Source organism: Sceloporus occidentalis, unplaced genomic scaffold (assembly GCF_023333645.1).
Source record: "Sceloporus occidentalis isolate IW3139 unplaced genomic scaffold, rSceOcc1.0.p SCAF_27, whole genome shotgun sequence".
Lineage (NCBI taxonomy): Eukaryota > Metazoa > Chordata > Lepidosauria > Squamata > Phrynosomatidae > Sceloporus > Sceloporus occidentalis.
The window spans coordinates 83,152-102,544 of NW_028317007.1; positions in this window are offsets into that span (position 1 = coordinate 83,152).

The window sequence follows — 19,393 nt, forward strand, 5'->3', positions numbered from 1 at the left end:
TTGAGGGCTCTATAGCCCAGGGTCAGAAGTTTACATTGTATTCTGAAGGGTACGGGGAGCAAATTAAGTGATTGGCACAGTCGAGCAGCGGATGAGGAACGGCGGCAGAGAAAAATTAATCTAGCTGCAGGAAGGATAGAAGTGGTGAAAGGCAGTAGAGGGGGATACCGGTTAGTAGGGAGTTGCAATAATCCAGGGGGGATATCACAAGGGAGTGGATTAGCAATTTGGTGGTTTCTTGTGTGAGGAAAGGGCAGATTCGGGAGATATTTTTCAGGTGGAGGCGGCAGGATTTGGTGAGGGACTAGATATGAGGAATGAAGGAGAGAGCCAAGACAGCGAACCTGGTCTGTTGGTTGGATAGTAGAGTTGTCAACGGTAATAGAGATGTCAGGAAAAGTGGACAGAGCAGATGGCGGGATTACCATAAATTTGGTTTTAGGGATGTTGAGCTTTAGGTAATGGGGCGCCATCCATGATGCAATTCCTGATAGATGGTCAGTGAGGGGGAAAGATCAGGAGCAGAAATATAGATTAGAGTGTCATCTGCATATAGGTGGCACTGGAAACCAAAGGAAGAAATAAGTTATCTGAGGGAAGAAGTGTAGATGGAGAATAGCAGAGGCCCAAGAACTGAGCCTTGAGGAACACCAATAGATAGCAGCAGGGGAGAGGAAAGCTTTCCAGTGAATGAGACGCTAAAAGTACAGTTAGAAAGGTAGGATTTAAGCCATGAAAGAGCTGTTTCATGGATGCCATGAATATGGAGAGTTTGTAGGAGGAGGGGATGGTCGACTGTGTCAAAGGCTGCTGAGAGGTTCAAGAGAATAACCAGTGAGAATTTGCCTTTTCTTTTAGCTGCAAGGTGGTCATTAGTAATTTTAGTGAGTACAGTCTCTGTTGAATGCTGTGGACGATAAACCGGATTGTAGAGGGTCAAGTAGAGAGTTTGAAGAGAGAAATACACATGTAAACTATTTTTCCATATTTAATAAAAACTATGATTGAGAAATATGCATTTTTTTGTTTTTATTTTTTGGGTGCATTACACAGATGTCCACCGGCTGCCAGAGAGGAAGATCCAGGTCCCCTGAAGTCCTGCGAGGGATCTGGACCTCAGTCTTATAGTCAGAACTCTATTTGAGGTCTTATTATAAGACAACCCCGTATATAAGACGAGGGGTATTATGAAAATGTAAGGCATCTATATATTCTAACAGACTATAAAAGCATAATATTTTATGTCAGAGAACAAAGATACAAAACAGTATAAAATATATTGATTGCATTATCTACCTACCTTTAGGTCCTCTGAAATAATTACAACTAAATCCCTTTCCTCAGATTTTGAGGGTAGGACAGTATCAGATATTAGATACTCAGTCCTTGGGTTTTCATGACCTAGGTGAATCATTTTGCATTTATCCACATTAAATGTCAGTTAACAGAGCTCTGACCATTTTTCAGGAAAAAATATTAGAATCTATTTAGAAGGTCTTTTCATTAGATGAGTAAAAGATTTTTCAAATAAAAGTCAGGCAAATGTCCCTTTATCAAAATTTTCACCATATTTTATATGTTTTTAGTAAATTAGAATATATGATCAAAATAATGATATCTAGAGAAAGCCCTTCTTGTCCTCACAAAACCAATATATAATTTGCGTGGGTACACTAAATAAGAGAAAAGAAAATTATAGCTAAACAAAAAAAAAACCCTTAAGGGATGCTTATGTTTATATTTCAGAGTTTTTTAATGTCTCACTGTGTCAATAAAAAGAAGATAAGCTTGTGCTTGTGTTGTTTTCCTTGATTTATTATGACACCTTTTATTAGTTTTACCATGGAATTTATCACTTGTGATTAAAGACCATTTTCAAATTTCAATACATGCTTACATAAAAATATACCTAAATATGCACATTTTTGATAAAAAAAAATATACTCAAGGGATGTTTTAAGAAACATATTATTATTATTATTTGAACCAATCTCATGCGTTTTATAAGATAATATAATATGAAAATATGTAAAAAATTTACTTTATACCTTAATATCGTGTCTCACTCCCACAATGAAAAATTCACTTCAAGTAAGGTACCAATGAAAAGCTAAACTTCTGCTTAAAAGACAATAAAAATGTTTGCCAGTAATCAGAATTAAGCAAAGCATGTAAAAATAGTTGAAAATGCCCAGTCCACCAAAAAGGAAAACATTTGGCCAGACTACTGGAACTCAATGGGTTTTTTTTCCCTACTGGTTAAAGAATACATATTAAAATACTTTAAAATTACTTTATGAATTCTTGTTGAGAAAATTGTCTCTTTATGAGGCTGCAAATATGAGTATGCTTATGCATCTAAAGGCATTATGACCTTGTGCTATACTACAGGGCCGTAGGAAGGGTGAGGTGAGAGAAGCTGTAGACTGGTTGGGGAGATTAAGGGCCCTGTGTTCTAGGGGCTCTGTGGTGAATCACAGTGCTGTCAGCGTGAGAGTTGTCATTTTTTTCTCCTTTTTGTTCGATTTAGCGTTGTTAATGAAAAATAATATATTTACTTTTTTAGTATTGTCCCTTCTATATTGATTTATCCAGTACTTGAAGTTTTATTTGTCTTGTGCTTTTCATTATCAACTTTAAATCACCAGTTTAGCCATTTTCAGATTGCTCAAATTGCCGAACTTGGGCTTATGACCTGAGCTCATGAAGGTCAATTTGTTGAGGACTCCTACTCATGAGTTGCCATTAGGAACAATTACAATTTTGCCATACTGGAGTGAAATAATTTCTTAACAATATAAAATTATTATAATAAAGTCAGCATTTAATAACTTTCAATTATGTGTGCTTATCAATGTAAATAATATTGTGACAAATCGGAATCCACAAAAAAGGAAACAGGTGCATTAAATCTACTTTAGTTTAAAAAATTGTTATACTGAAGAAGAAGAAAACCCTTTGTGTTGAGTTAGAAATATAACTCAATGGAATAAGGATAATTGTCTAACCTTGTGAAGTGAATGGCAGAATCATAGAGAAGTGTTGTAATTCTCATGCACAACAGGAGGAATAGGGTTATCCAAATCCCACTGGCACTCAAACGAATTGATGAAATGACTGGGAAGGCCTAATTAAAGCTGTTCAGCTCAAATGTATTGATGTATTACATCTATTACGGCTCGGTTCAATAGGTCTCCTTGTGAATGCTTCCACAGCCTGTAAAGGAAACTAAACAGACTAAATAAATAATGCAGAAAATAAAAGGAAAGCCAAAACAATTTTTTTTTAAAAACACATTAAAATAGGGGTTTTTAGAGGCTCACCTTGGTAATAGCTAACATTATTTGTGTATATTTCATGTTTATCGGTATGTTTGAATTGGCACTATAGCCCATAAGACCATGCAGCATGTTCTATTTAATTCATACAATTGTATATATACAGTATATAAATTACCGGTCAAAAGTTTGGGATCACTTAGGAATGTCCTTGATTATGAAGAAAAAGAAAATGTTGTCTATCAATTAATTTATGTAGACATTTTTAATGCAAATTATTTTTAATGGAATGTGTTCTTAGAGGTACAGTGGGCCTTTATCAGCAACCATCACTCCTGTGTTCCAATCGCACGCTGTGTTAGTTAATCCAAGTTTAAGTTTAAAAGGCTAGAAAACCCTTTTGCAATTATGTTTGTGCCAGAAATTTCCTTGATTGCCTAAGTGACTTCTAAACTGCAGTGTGTGGGTGTGTGTATATATACCAGGCCTATCTAATGCTACGTGTAAAGAAGTGGAAAGTTATGAAAAACCAGTCCGTATATTCAGTGTGTAAAAATAAGTAAATAAATAAATCGAGGGGGATACTACCCTTAGTTTCTGGACCGATTACACAGCTGCGACCTTGTAACGCACTCTCCAGGTGCAGAAAATTCACAACACAATCCAACCAGGTGCGCTCGTGTTAACCGATAAAATAGAATAATGTAAAGAAAGAAATAATAGTGTAGACGTATAGTCAATCAATTAGACGGATCAGTATGTTATATGCACTCACAAGTATACGTGATGCTTCAAAGTGAAAGAAGAATTCTCTATAGGCCCATCTGTCCGCTTGCATATGTGGACAAAAAAACACAAAAAAACCAAACAAACATGGGATAGTATCTTTCAGGGAGGGAGTACCATAAGGTGGTGGATGCACTTACTCTTATGTAGAGAGTGTTCAGCGTTGGATCCCCAGAGGGTGGCTCCTGATAGATTTCTCCTTTACGTTTGTCTGCAGTCTCGTGTTGGTCTTTAGTAGTTCTTCCCAAAAAATTTAGTATCGAAATAGGAAGCTACCATAAGTAGTTAATCAAAAAAGAATTTATTTGAGGGCAAAGCCCTATACAAAAAGTACCTAATGGACTACAAGTACATGATTTTAAAATAAATAAATAAATATCGCCACAATAAATAGATAAATATTTAAAAATCAGTCCGTTATGTCCAAAGATAAAAATAAATGAATGTATTAAAAACCAGTAATCAAAAAAGATAGAAGTACTGGAATAAAAAAGTCCTCTCTCAACGCGTTTCGCCAAGTGAGTGGCTTCATCAGGAGTGATTTCTGTAATGGTGTATGGTTCTTTTAAATCGTTCCAGACGCCGTCTTTGTTTCTCCGGCGTCTGACGTCGATGCGTATGTCGTCGTCATTACGTTCGTCTCATGGGAACCCGGAGGTGAGTAAACAGAGTTTTGATTAGTTTTGATATGTTGTATTTTATATGCATCCACTAATTTTTGATATCGCGGCAACAATAGGTGCCGATCGATGATGTTAGGTGTGTATATATTTATAGGAGGGGATATTTATATACAACAGCAACTGGGAAAAAAGTGCCGATCAATAGTAAAGTGCTCGTATGGGGCAGTTATAGGGGCTGGTTACAGTGACGTGCAGGACGAGGCGGATTATGGGGATGTTAATATATGTATTTCGCCTATGTCGTGTAGTATTCTAAGGAAGAGAGGCGTAGCCCAAAAGTGCCGTGCGTAAGTGTTGGAGGAAGAAAGATATGTTTCCCCGCGAAGCTAGGTTTAAACAGTACTGTTAGGTAAAAAGAAAAGTTTGGATAGAAATTGAGAGTGAGCTGAGTTTTGTCAATATTATGACGTGATCTCGGTAGATATTTGTGTCGTGTGTGGTGTAGTTCACATGATCACAGTGAATATATAGTTATATATATTGTATGTTATAACTAAAATATTTATGTTTTATTTCTAGGTTAAGACCGGATCGCAATCGAAGATGTCATTTTGGATATTTTCCACAAGGGGGCTGGCATCTGCCAGGTGTATTATTATGTATATTTTACAATATGTGAAATGTTATGTATATTTAGTAATTGGACTGAATTGATGCCATTTTAGTGTTTGAATCAATGTAAAAATGATGTGTCAATGGATGTGGATATTAAATGAATTTATAATAAAATATAAAAAAATCTTTTTGTGGTTTGTTATTTATGGTGATGCATAGGGATATTATCGTCTATTGTTGTATCCCTATATGTTATATCTCTTATGTCAATATACTTCAAAAGTGTTGTCCCTCTGAAGAGTTATGGACCTATTTTTGAAAAGGATTTTTTTCCAGTGTGTCATGAGTGTGTCATGTTGAGTATGGAATATAGTCACAGACTATAGTAGATGTATAAAATGTATCAGAATGTGATTATCTTCTGGTGGTATGGATATGTATGAGGAAATAGTTGGATAATATGGTATGGCAGTAGGTTGTATCGAATCTGTATTATTTTTTATCTCTATGGATATACATGTCATACGAATGCTAATATATCGAGTTCCATATTCAAACCGCCTTTTTTGAAAGTTTTTAATTTAAATATCCATTCCGTCTCACGTTTGGAAAGATTTTCAATGGAATTTCCTCCTCTCCAATTCGGAGGGACCCAATCTATACCCAGTATTTTAAGAGTGTCAAATTTGAACTGGGAACAAGTGTTGCAGTGTCTGGGGACACTATGTTTCATGTTTTTATTTCTTATATTTCCTATATGCTCTAATACTCTTTCTTTCATAGGCCTGATGGTCCTTCCTATGTATTGTATGCCGCACCCACATTCCAATAAATACACCACATTTTTTGATGTGCAATTGATAAAGTGCCTAATCTTATATGTGTGACCTGTTTTTGTACCTATAAATTGATCCGTTTTCTTAGGAAGATGGGTGCACATTTTGCACCGTCCACATGTAAAGAAACCGGTTGGTTTATTACCAAGAAATTGTTGTATGGGTTGTGTGGGCTCTCTTATTGGTAATACACTGGGTGCAAGAATTTGTTTTAATGATCTGGCCTTCTTAAAAATGATCTGGGGTTTACCAGGGAGTATAGTGCCTAAGATATCATCATTTTTCAGAATGTGCCAGTGTTTCTCTAAGATGTGTTTAATATTATGAGCTTGTGTGTTGTATTTTGTAAAAAAGGAGAAGCTAAAATCTTTTTCCCCCTGTCCTTTTGTCTCTCTTTTTTTGTTCGTTAACAAAAGTTCCCTATTTGTTCCCTCAACCTGTCGAAGGCTGCTTTGTAACCTCTCGATAGGATAGTTCTTTTTTAGGAATTTATCCCTGATTTCTATGGCTTTTATTCCAAAATCCTCATTCTTTGAGCAGTTTCTCCTTACCCTCATAAATTGTCCTTTGGGGATGTTGTCTAACCAAAGGGGATGGTGGCAACTTGTGTACTCTATGTAACTATTCCTATCAGTAGGTTTCGTGTAGTTTCTGGAAAAAATCTTGTCATTTTCAAAGAATAGTTCTACGTCTAGGAATTCTATACTATTTTCTTGAATGTTAGAGGTAAATTTCAAGTTGTATGGATTATTGTTGGTATATTGTATGAAGGTGAGTAGTTCTTCTCGTGTCCCTTTCCATATGATGAGAACGTCGTCAATATATCTTTTCCACAGCACCAGGTTTGCACCATAGGGATTGTTGCTCCAAATATATTCTCTCTCCCATTCAGCTACGAAAAGATTTGCATAGCTGGGTGCAAACCTGGTGCCCATTGCTGTACCGCATAGTTGGAGATAGAATTCCTTCTCGAACCAGAAATAGTTATGTTTAAGGATGAATTCTATGCAATTTAAAATAAATATTTTTTGTATTTGATCCATGTTGGTGTCTCTGGTGAGTGTCTTATCTATGGCCTTTATTCCTTGTGTGTGGTTGATGACTGTGTACAAAGAAGCCACATCCATTGTTGCCCAAAGCCATCCCTGGGTCCACTGGATATCCTTCAAGATGTTAAGTAGGTGGTTAGTATCTTTTAGGTATGCTGGAATTTTCAAAACATAGTCTTGTAATAAATGGTCAACATATTCTGACGTATTACACGTCAGGGAATCTATGCCACTAATAATGGGTCTGCCAGGGGGAGTTTTGAGATTTTTGTGGATCTTGGGGAGGAAATAGAAGATAGGAATTTTAGGGTGTTCTTTTTTTAAGTAATTATATTCTTTAGTGGTTAGGATTCCCTCTTCTAATCCTTTCTTTAGGATGTCATTTAGTGTAGTACTAAAATCCTTCGTGGGGTCTTTTCCTAATTTTTTATACGTGTTGGTATCCCCTAATATCCTATTGGCCTCTTGGACATAATACGTACGGTCCATAATAACTGTGGCCCCCCCCTTATCTGCCTGTTTGACAACTAAATTGTGCTTTTCTTTTAGCTTGTGTAACGCCTGTTGTTCTTCCTTACTGAGATTAAATGATTTACGTTTTGTTTCTAGTTTTTCCATGTCTCTAAGTACTAAATCTGTAAATACCTCCAGGTGTTCACTTTTTTCATGGTGTGGATAGAATTTTGATTTGGGTCTAAGGTTCGTATGTATATAACGCCCTTCAGATGGGTCTTCTTTTGGGTTATTGGTGTCTTTTTTGCAAAAGAATCTTTTTACAGTTAATTTTCTTAAATATTTTTGTGTGTCCATGAATAATTCAAACTGGTTGGGTCCTGTTGCTGGGGCGAATTTAAGTCCCTTTTTAAGGAGTTTGATTTCGTCTTGTTGTAACGTGTTCCCCGATATATTAATAATTCCCTCATCCTCTGGTTCCAGTGTTTCTATTTGTTTTGCCATCGTTCCTCCTCCTCTCTGGCCTCTAGTTCTCTTTGGAATTTTCTTTTCTTCCATGGGCTTTGATCCAATGGAATGGACCGTGTTCTTAACTCCATTGCTTCTCTCCGTGGAGGGGTTTCTTTTCTTTTCGTTCCTCCTTTTCGGGATAGCCCCCTGTCTAAAAAAGCAACAATCCCTATGGTGCAAACCTGGTGCTGTGGAAAAGATATATTGACGACGTTCTCATCATATGGAAAGGGACACGAGAAGAACTACTCACCTTCATACAATATACCAACAATAATCCATACAACTTGAAATTTACCTCTAACATTCAAGAAAATAGTATAGAATTCCTAGACGTAGAACTATTCTTTGAAAATGACAAGATTTTTTCCAGAAACTACACGAAACCTACTGATAGGAATAGTTACATAGAGTACACAAGTTGCCACCATCCCCTTTGGTTAGACAACATCCCCAAAGGACAATTTATGAGGGTAAGGAGAAACTGCTCAAAGAATGAGGATTTTGGAATAAAAGCCATAGAAATCAGGGATAAATTCCTAAAAAAGAACTATCCTATCGAGAGGTTACAAAGCAGCCTTCGACAGGTTGAGGGAACAAATAGGGAACTTTTGTTAACGAACAAAAAAAGAGAGACAAAAGGACAGGGGGAAAAAGATTTTAGCTTCTCCTTTTTTACAAAATACAACACACAAGCTCATAATATTAAACACATCTTAGAGAAACACTGGCACATTCTGAAAAATGATGATATCTTAGGCACTATACTCCCTGGTAAACCCCAGATCATTTTTAAGAAGGCCAGATCATTAAAACAAATTCTTGCACCCAGTGTATTACCAATAAGAGAGCCCACACAACCCATACAACAATTTCTTGGTAATAAACCAACCGGTTTCTTTACATGTGGACGGTGCAAAATGTGCACCCATCTTCCTAAGAAAACGGATCAATTTATAGGTACAAAAACAGGTCACACATATAAGATTAGGCACTTTATCAATTGCACATCAAAAAATGTGGTGTATTTATTGGAATGTGGGTGCGGCATACAATACATAGGAAGGACCATCAGGCCTATGAAAGAAAGAGTATTAGAGCATATAGGAAATATAAGAAATAAAAACATGAAACATAGTGTCCCCAGACACTGCAACACTTGTTCCCAGTTCAAATTTGACACTCTTAAAATACTGGGTATAGATTGGGTCCCTCCGAATTGGAGAGGAGGAAATTCCATTGAAAATCTTTCCAAACGTGAGACGGAATGGATATTTAAATTAAAAACTTTCAAAAAAGGCGGTTTGAATATGGAACTCGATATATTAGCATTCGTATGACATGTATATCCATAGAGATAAAAAATAATACAGATTCGATACAACCTACTGCCATACCATATTATCCAACTATTTCCTCATACATATCCATACCACCAGAAGATAATCACATTCTGATACATTTTATACATCTACTATAGTCTGTGACTATATTCCATACTCAACATGACACACTCATGACACACTGGAAAAAAATCCTTTTCAAAAATAGGTCCATAACTCTTCAGAGGGACAACACTTTTGAAGTATATTGACATAAGAGATATAACATATAGGGATACAACAATAGACGATAATATCCCTATGCATCACCATAAATAACAAACCACAAAAAGATTTTTTTATATTTTATTATAAATTCATTTAATATCCACATCCATTGACACATCATTTTTACATTGATTCAAACACTAAAATGGCATCAATTCAGTCCAATTACTAAATATACATAACATTTCACATATTGTAAAATATACATAATAATACACCTGGCAGATGCCAGCCCCCTTGTGGAAAATATCCAAAATGACATCTTCGATTGCGATCCGGTCTTAACCTAGAAATAAAACATAAATATTTTAGTTATAACATACAATATATATAACTATATATTCACTGTGATCATGTGAACTACACCACACACGACACAAATATCTACCGAGATCACGTCATAATATTGACAAAACTCAGCTCACTCTCAATTTCTATCCAAACTTTTCTTTTTACCTAACAGTACTGTTTAAACCTAGCTTCGCGGGGAAACATATCTTTCTTCCTCCAACACTTACGCACGGCACTTTTGGGCTACGCCTCTCTTCCTTAGAATACTACACGACATAGGCGAAATACATATATTAACATCCCCATAATCCGCCTCGTCCTGCACGTCACTGTAACCAGCCCCTATAACTGCCCCATACGAGCACTTTACTATTGATCAGCACTTTTTTCCCAGTTGCTGTTGTATATAAATATCCCCTCCTATAAATATATACACACCTAACATCATCGATCGGCACCTATTGTTGCCGCGATATCAAAAATTAGTGGATGCATATAAAATACAACATATCAAAACTAATCAAAACTCTGTTTACTCACCTCCGGGTTCCCATGAGACGAACGTAATGACGACGACATACGCATCGACGTCAGACGCCGGAGAAACAAAGACGGCGTCTGGAACGATTTAAAAGAACCATACACCATTACAGAAATCACTCCTGATGAAGCCACTCACTTGGCGAAACGCGTTGAGAGAGGACTTTTTTATTCCAGTACTTCTATCTTTTTTGATTACTGGTTTTTAATACATTCATTTATTTTTATCTTTGGACATAACGGACTGATTTTTAAATATTTATCTATTTATTGTGGCGATATTTATTTATTTATTTTAAAATCATGTACTTGTAGTCCATTAGGTACTTTTTGTATAGGGCTTTGCCCTCAAATAAATTCTTTTTTGATTAACTACTTATGGTAGCTTCCTATTTCGATACTAAATTTTTTGGGAAGAACTACTAAAGACCAACACGAGACTGCAGACAAACGTAAAGGAGAAATCTATCAGGAGCCACCCTCTGGGGATCCAACGCTGAACACTCTCTACATAAGAGTAAGTGCATCCACCACCTTATGGTACTCCCTCCCTGAAAGATACTATCCCATGTTTGTTTGGTTTTTTTGTGTTTTTTTGTCCACATATGCAAGCGGACAGATGGGCCTATAGAGAATTCTTCTTTCACTTTGAAGCATCACGTATACTTGTGAGTGCATATAACATACTGATCCGTCTAATTGATTGACTATACGTCTACACTATTATTTCTTTCTTTACATTATTCTATTTTATCGGTTAACACGAGCGCACCTGGCTATCTAATGCTACAACAGCTTACAGCAAACACAATCACTTCTGACACAGGACAAAGTGATACAACTTCTACATTCATATTGGTAGGAATTGAAAATGTACTGAATGTTGTCAAACTCGCTGATTTATGTGCCATGAAAACGAGGTCAGACCACCCACAAAGTGGAAAAAAATTAAGGAAAGAGCTCTGAATTTCTGTCCAAAATTCACAGACCCTTTCACTCCCACTCTCCCACATTCTTATTCACACTTGTGACAGAATGACCTGTCATACAAGGTCCCAAGATACTCAGAGATGGCCAAACAGGCAGGAACTCCATTGTGTAAACTAATCCCATTAGCAGGATGGCTGCCAGGGGGGGGGGGGATTCAGTAGCTAAAGGGGATTAAAGGTTGGGTTGTCTACATGTACCTGTTTATCAATGTTGATTTATGTTAACAAAGTGCTGTGGTTATATGAGTCTATGTTTTACAAGAATAAACTGTTCATTTCTGCTGTACTCAATTCAAGGTAGTTGTGTCTACTTTTTGGGTACACATAGCAGGGTTCCAAGGTGTGCATGCTGACTGGTGCTGAAGGTGATTTCGGGGACAACAGGAAGATACATCTGGGTGATCTCTGGGAGTTACTACAGCTCTCTTGGTGAACCCGGTGAACCCGTTACAACACTCTCTCGTGCTTTAGAAATGTTTCTCTACCTTCTCTGGCGACCACTTCTGCCGACTGCTTCTGCATCTTCTTGTTTTTCATCTTCTCTCTTTCATCTTCTCTCTTTCATCTTCTCTCCTTCATCTGCTCTCCTTCATCTGCTCTCCCTCTTCTCTCCCCCATTAGGGCAAAATGGGGATGCTTGGGTGACGTCCTCTCACCTTATTGTGGACATAAACTGGCTCGAATTTCAGCCAAAATGGTGGCGCTTGCAGAGACGTCCTTTTGTCTAATCCTCCAATTGGGTGAGAGGACATCACCAAAAGCGCATCGATTTTGGCAGAAGTTCACCTTAGAGCACCTCCATGTAGGCGGAGGTTCACGCTAGGTTATGTCAGATCCTCTAATTAGATGAGAAGATGTCACAGAAAGCTCCATTTTCAGTGACGCTCTCACACTTGATTGGAGGATTGGAGGATGTCACCAGAAACGCTGCAATTTTGGTAGAAGTTTGCACCTAGTTATGTCCGCAAAAATGCAGACGAAGATAGAAGTGAGAAGATAAAAGGGAGGAGATAAAAGAGAGAAGATAGAATAAAGTTGATGAAGAACAAGACGATGTGAAAGCAGAAATAGTCGGTGAAAGTGGTCGGCAGAAACATTGAGAGCCCTTTTCCAAAATGGCTACCGGATTCTGCCTTCTATAAGAGCCTTTATAATAAGTGATGCCCATATTGGACTAAGTTCAAAATACAGCCGATCGGAAGGGACACTTTGAAAGTTGCACCAGGATGTGATGCGGACGCACACCGAAAGTGACACGGACGCACACCGGAAGTGACACGCCAGAAACCGGAAGTGGTACCTCAGAAACCGGACGTCTACAGAATTGGCGCCAAAACCCGCATCAGGCACATTATAAATATGGAATCTAAGGATAAGCACAATACACTTGAAAAAGACATAAAGTCAAAATATGTTGTGTTTTTAAGTACACTGTACTTTTATATTTGGGGAAATATAGGTTTTTATACCTACTTCTCCTTATTTTAAAAAAATAATAATAATGTTTGTATTAATAAAAGAATCCTGAAGGAAAATAGCTGTGTGGATCCTTCATTGCCTGGAGTGGGTTCAGAAGGAAGGAATCCTTTCATATACACCCTAAGTGGGCACTCTGAGTTGTTTATATAGAGCCTGTTCATGGCTCTATTTCATGTGAGTTTATTCTATACCCCATTAATATCAACACTGCATTTATGGGTTACACTATGATCTCTCTGTGTCTCAATTTACAGGGCTAAAAGAGAGGTCTAAACCACATTACATGCAATTATATATAAATAGATATACACTAAGGTTGTGTATTGGGGCATGTGCCCTTACACCTCTATGTTTCTTGTGACAAAGATACAGGAACTAGCCTAGGACTATATGATAACAATTGGAGATTCAGTCACATCTTATGGCCATAGAATGCTAAGCCCACCACTAAACCAAAGTACTCCAATATACGCTAGCGCTAAACACTGCCTACTGAATTACTAATAAGATGAAACTAAACATTGAATCTAAACACAGAACCTAGGACATACCTGCAGACTGCTGACTGAGACAAACATAACAAACGTGTGGGGCACGCCTTATAAAGGAAACAAAAGCTAAAGCTAAGGGCAGGACTGAAACAAAATATCTGTAAGGCACCTACCTTAAGTGGCTCCCGGACATCCTCTCCTCCTTCACGGCAGAAACGCCGGCACCGTTCCCTAGAACATGAAGCAGCCGCTCGCGCGCACGGCCGCTTCATGAATATTTATGAGGCTGACCGCCGGCTGGATTCCGCCGCGTCGCTATGGCGACACAGGACGCGATCACGTCCCAGACGTGAGGGAACGCCCCCCCGGGCTATTTAAACCTCACTTACCGTTTCCTCAGTGTTCAGTTATACTGATTCCCTCCGTATATCGTGAGCTCCTCCTGTACCTGAATTATTTCTCTCGTTATCCTGGTATCCGACCCTGGTCTGCTAAACGGCTCTCGTGTTTCTCTGGTATCCTGACCCTGGCTATACTCTGACTCCGTGTATCTCTGGCATCCTGACTCTGGCTCTCCCTGCAACGTTGTGTACCTCTGGCATCCTGACCCTGGCTATCCATACCGACTACGTGTACCTCTGGCTTCCTGACCCCGGCTATCTAAACGGCTTCCCTCTGACCACTCGTGCTTACAGTTACACTGCCAAGTGCCCTGTTATCCTCACCAGGCCCCTTGTGTGTGTTCTGTTTTTGAGCAAGTGTGTTCCAGTCCTGCATATCGGATTCCTCCTGGTAAGACGAACCTCACAGAATAACTGAGCCACGACATGGAATCCGCAGGAATTTCTGATGCTCTTGCAGCAATCTCTGGACAGATTACTGCATTTACACGTTCCTTCCAGGACCTTCAGACTAGCCATACGCATATGTAGCACCAGCTCCATGAACTTCAGACTAATCCTCCTGTCTCTGGGGGACTATCTTCTGCCACCTCTCCACTTCCACCAATGGAGGGGGCCCTTGCTGCTGCTGCTCCTGAACCCAAGGTACTTCTTCCCGAGCACTTCTCAGGAGACAGAACTAATTATCGTACCTTCATGACATCCTGCCAAATTCTGTTCTCACTTCAACCCAGAACCTACGCCTCTGATCATGTGAAGGTACGAACTGTTATTTCCTTACTATCAGGTGAACCACAAATCTGGGCTCACCATTTACTACACACCAATAATCCTGTCCTGAACTCATGGACCGAGTTCAGTCATGCTATGGACACTTTATTCGATGATCCTTTTCGCACTACCTCTGCACATGCTGCCATACGTGCCTTACGTCAAGGGAAGAGGCCAGTGGAGGAATATGTGACTGAATTCCGAAGCTTGGCTCTGGAAAGCAAGTGGAACGAACCAGCACTTTTAGATCAGTTTCGTCTGGGTCTGGCCGAGGGATTGAAGGATGAACTGGCCCGCGTGGGCATTCCTGATTCATTGGAAGATCTTATATATCTGGTCATACAGCTAGACCGCAGACTTCGGGAAAGACGCCTGGAACGCGCAGCTTCAGCCTTTCCTACCCTGAGACGCCACTTCCCTCCTACGGTTCCTACTGTTCCTACCCTTCAGCCTCCAGTGACCATGCCCCCAGAAGAACCTATGCAGATCGGATTGGCACATGGCCCACTGTCAGAAACCGAGAAAGCCCGTCGTCGGAAGAACAATCTGTGCCTATACTGTGATCAACTTCTGTTGTGTGTAAACTGTTTGAGGGTTTCCTAAGAGATGCTATTTTGGAGTATCTCAATGAAAATAAGTGTATGACTCCATATCAGCATGGGTTTACAAGGGATCGGTCCTGTCAAAATAACCTGATCAGCTTTTATGAGGAGGTGAGCTCAAGACTGGATCGGGGTGAATCGCTGGATGTCGTATATCTTGATTTTTCCAAAGCATTTGATACGGTGCCACATAAAAGGCTCGTACATAAAATGAGAATGCTTGGGCTGGGGGAGAATGTGTGTATGTGGGTAAGTAACTGGCTCAGTGATAGGAAACAGAGGGTGGTTATTAATGGTACATACTCTGAGTGGGTGACTGTTGCTAGTGGGGTACCACAGGGGTCAGTTTTGGGTCCTATTCTTTTTAATATATTTATTAATGACCTTGTAGAGGGATTGCATAGTAAAGTATCAATCTTTGCAGACGATACTAAGCTCTGTAACGTGGTTAACACAATAGAGGACAGCGCACGATTACAAATGGATCTGCATAGGTTGGAGGCTTGGGCTGGGATGTGGCAGATGAGGTTCAACACAGATAAATGTAAGGTTATGCACATGGGGAAGAAAAATCCAGGCTGGGAATATGTATTAAATGGCAAAACACTGGGGACGACTGACATGGAAAAGGACTTAGGAGTTTTAGTTAACAGTAAATTTACCTGTAGCGACCAGTGTCAGGCAGCTGCTGCTAAGGCAAATAAAATCATGGGGTGCATCAAAAGGGGCATAGATGCCCACGACAAGGAAATAATTCTACCCCTGTACAAGTCACTAGTCAGACCACACATGGAATACTGTGTACAGTACTGGGCACCAGTGTACAAGAAAGATATAGTGGAGCTGGAGAGGGTTCAAAGACGGGCAACCAGAGTAATAAGGGGAATGGGAGGACTACAGTACCCAGAAAGATTATCAGAATTGGGGTTATTTAGTTTGGAAAAAAGACGGCTTAGGGGGGACTTAATAACTATGTATAAATATATAAGGGGACAGTACAGAGATCACTCCCAGGACCTATTTATACCCAGGACTGTATCTATAACAAGGGGACATCCTCTACGGCTGGAGGAAAGAAGGTTTCTACACCAGCACAGACGGGGGTTCTTTACAGTAAGAGCGGTGAGATTATGGAACTCTCTGCCAGAGGAAGTGGTGATGGTAAACTCAATAAAAGAGTTCAAAAGGAGCCTGGACGTGTTTCTTGAAAGCAATAATATTACAAGTTATGGATATTAGATTAATAGGGACAGAACGTTGATCCAGGGATTTATTCTGATTGCCATATTTGGAGTCGGGAAGGAATTTTCCCCCTGGTATGGGGCAATTGGCATCTGCTTCATAAGGGTTTTTTGCCTTCCTCTGGATCAACACAGTAGGGACACAATATGTATATAGGTTGAACTTGATGGACTTTGGTCTTTTTTCAACCTTATGAACTATGTTACTATGTTACTATCTGATCTCCGCCTGTCCACGACGCCCTCCCAAGGGTAAGCCCACACATGATAAAGTTTGCCTAAGCTCCTTCCCTAAAGACGGTTCTCCTCACTTATACATCTCCTTGTGTTTACAGTGGACCAATAATTCTACCACCGTTTCTGCTATCATCGACTCTGGAGCCAGCAGTTGCTTCATGGACCAGGACTTTGCCACGCAACTGCACATACCAACTTTAATCAAGTCGGCTCCTATACACATCCAAGTAGTTGACGGGTCTCCCCTATCTACTGGACCCGTTACACAAGAAACATCACCACTTCATGCTCTATTGGGGAATAATCATACGGAATATTTGAACTTTGACCTTATTCCATCGCCCATTTTTCCAGTGATTCTTGGCCTACCCTGGCTATGACTGCATAATCCTACAATTGATTGGTCCAAGGGGACCCTCTCCTTTTGCCGCAATCAGTGCCTGACAGAACACCCAACACTCCTGTTGCTTCCCGATTGTTCGTCCTCTCCTCCTGATCCACGTATTCCTGAACAATATGCAGGTTTCAGTGATGTATTTGACAAGAAGGGAGCTGACAAACTTCCTCCACAAAGGACTTATGACTGTCCCATTGACCTCCTCCCTGGCACTCCCATTCCATTCGGCAGGATATTTCCATTATCAGAACCTGAATTACAGCACCTTAAGGACTATATCCAAGAAAACATAGCTAAAGGGTTCATCCGACCTTCCACTTCTCCAGCAGGTGCAGGAATCTTTTTTGTAGAAAAGAAAGATGGGAGTCTGCGACCATGTGTAGACTATCGGGAACTAAATAAAATCACTATCAAGAACAGATATCCGTTACCTCTCATTCCAGAACTCCTGGATCGACTTAAAAATGCGCGGATCTTTTCCAAGATTGATCTCCGGGGGGCTTATAATTTGGTCCGCATATGTAAGGGAGACGAGTGGAAGACCGCCTTCCGAAGTCGATATGGACATTTCGAATATCTTGTAATGCCCTTCGGGCTCTGCAATGCCCCTGCTACATTCCAACATTTCTTAAATGACGTCTTTCGAGATTATCTGGATGTCTTTCTGGTGGTCTATTTGGATGATATTCTCATATTTTCATCAACTCTATCTGATCACCGTGACCAGGTCAAAATGGTTCTCGAACGCCTACGCACACATCGCCTTTATGCTAAGCTGGAGAAATGCCAATTTGAAGCTGATCAGGTAGAATTCCTGGGGTTCATCATTACGCCTGGAAACCTACAGATGGATCCTAAAAAGGTGTCAGCTATCCTAGAGTGGCCAGTGCCTTCTGATAAAAAAGGGGTCCAACGTTTTATTGGCTTCGCGAACTACTATCGCAAATTTATTAGGAACTTCTCTCACGTTATTGCACCCATCACCCGATTGACCCATCAATTCTCCCGTTTTGCCTGGACACCGGAAGCACAGGACTTGTTTGATGCTCTCAAACAGCACTTTACTACTGCTCCCATCCTCATTCAACCCAAGGTGGCTGAACCTTTTCATTTGGAGGTGGATGCTTCGGATCTAGCGGTAGGAGCAGTCCTGTCCCAAAGACATGGGGAGAAACAAAGATTGCATCCTGTGGCTTACTACTCGCGTAAACTCACCCCGGCCGAGATGAACTATAGTGTGGGGGACAGAGAATTACTGGCCATAAAACAGGCTCTGGACACCTGGCGTCATCTGCTGGAAGGGACTAAACATCCAGTAACAGTATATACCGACCACCGGAATCTTGAGTATCTTCGCTCCGCACGGCGACTCTGCCCTAGGCAAGCTCGGTGGGCTCTCTTCTTCACAAGATTCAACCTACATATCACGTACCGCCCTGGATCCCGCAATACCAAAGCAGATGCCTTGTCTCGGTTACCTCCTGCATCGAGTTGTCCAGAGACCCAACCGGATACTATTCTTCCCTCCAGTCTCTTTCTCACCCACCAACCATCTCTCATGGACTTTATTCGCTCTTTATCCCGCAGAGCCTTAGTCCCGAGAACAAATCCTCCTATTCGTCGTACCCAAAACCTACTATACTACCGTGATAGGATATTTGTACCGACCCCGGCTCGTTTAAAAGTTTTACAAACCTGCCATGATTCTCTCCTCTCCGGTCATGGGGGCATTAAGAAGACCACAGACCTTGTTCGACGCCAATTCTGGTGGCCTTTTCTGGATCAAGATGTGACATCGTTTGTCCGTTCATGTACCACCTGCGCTCGTACCAAGACCCTACCTAGAAAGCCAATGGGCCTTCTCCGTCCATTACCCACTCCTTCGGTTCCCTGGTCTGAAATCTCTATGGACTTTATTGTAGATCTACCACCCTCAAAGAAACACGACACAATCATGGTGGTGATCGATAGATTCACCAAAATGGCACACTTTATTCCCACCATTGGCATCCCTTCCGCTTCCACCACGGCCGCCTTGTTCCTGGATACAGTGTTCCGGCTCCATGGATTACCACAAACCATCACTTCAGACCGTGGAGTACAATTCACGTCTCGTTTCTGGAAGGTTTTCTGCCGCAATCTGCACATTCGTCCCACCTTGTCCACAGCGTTTCATCCGCAAACCAATGGTCAG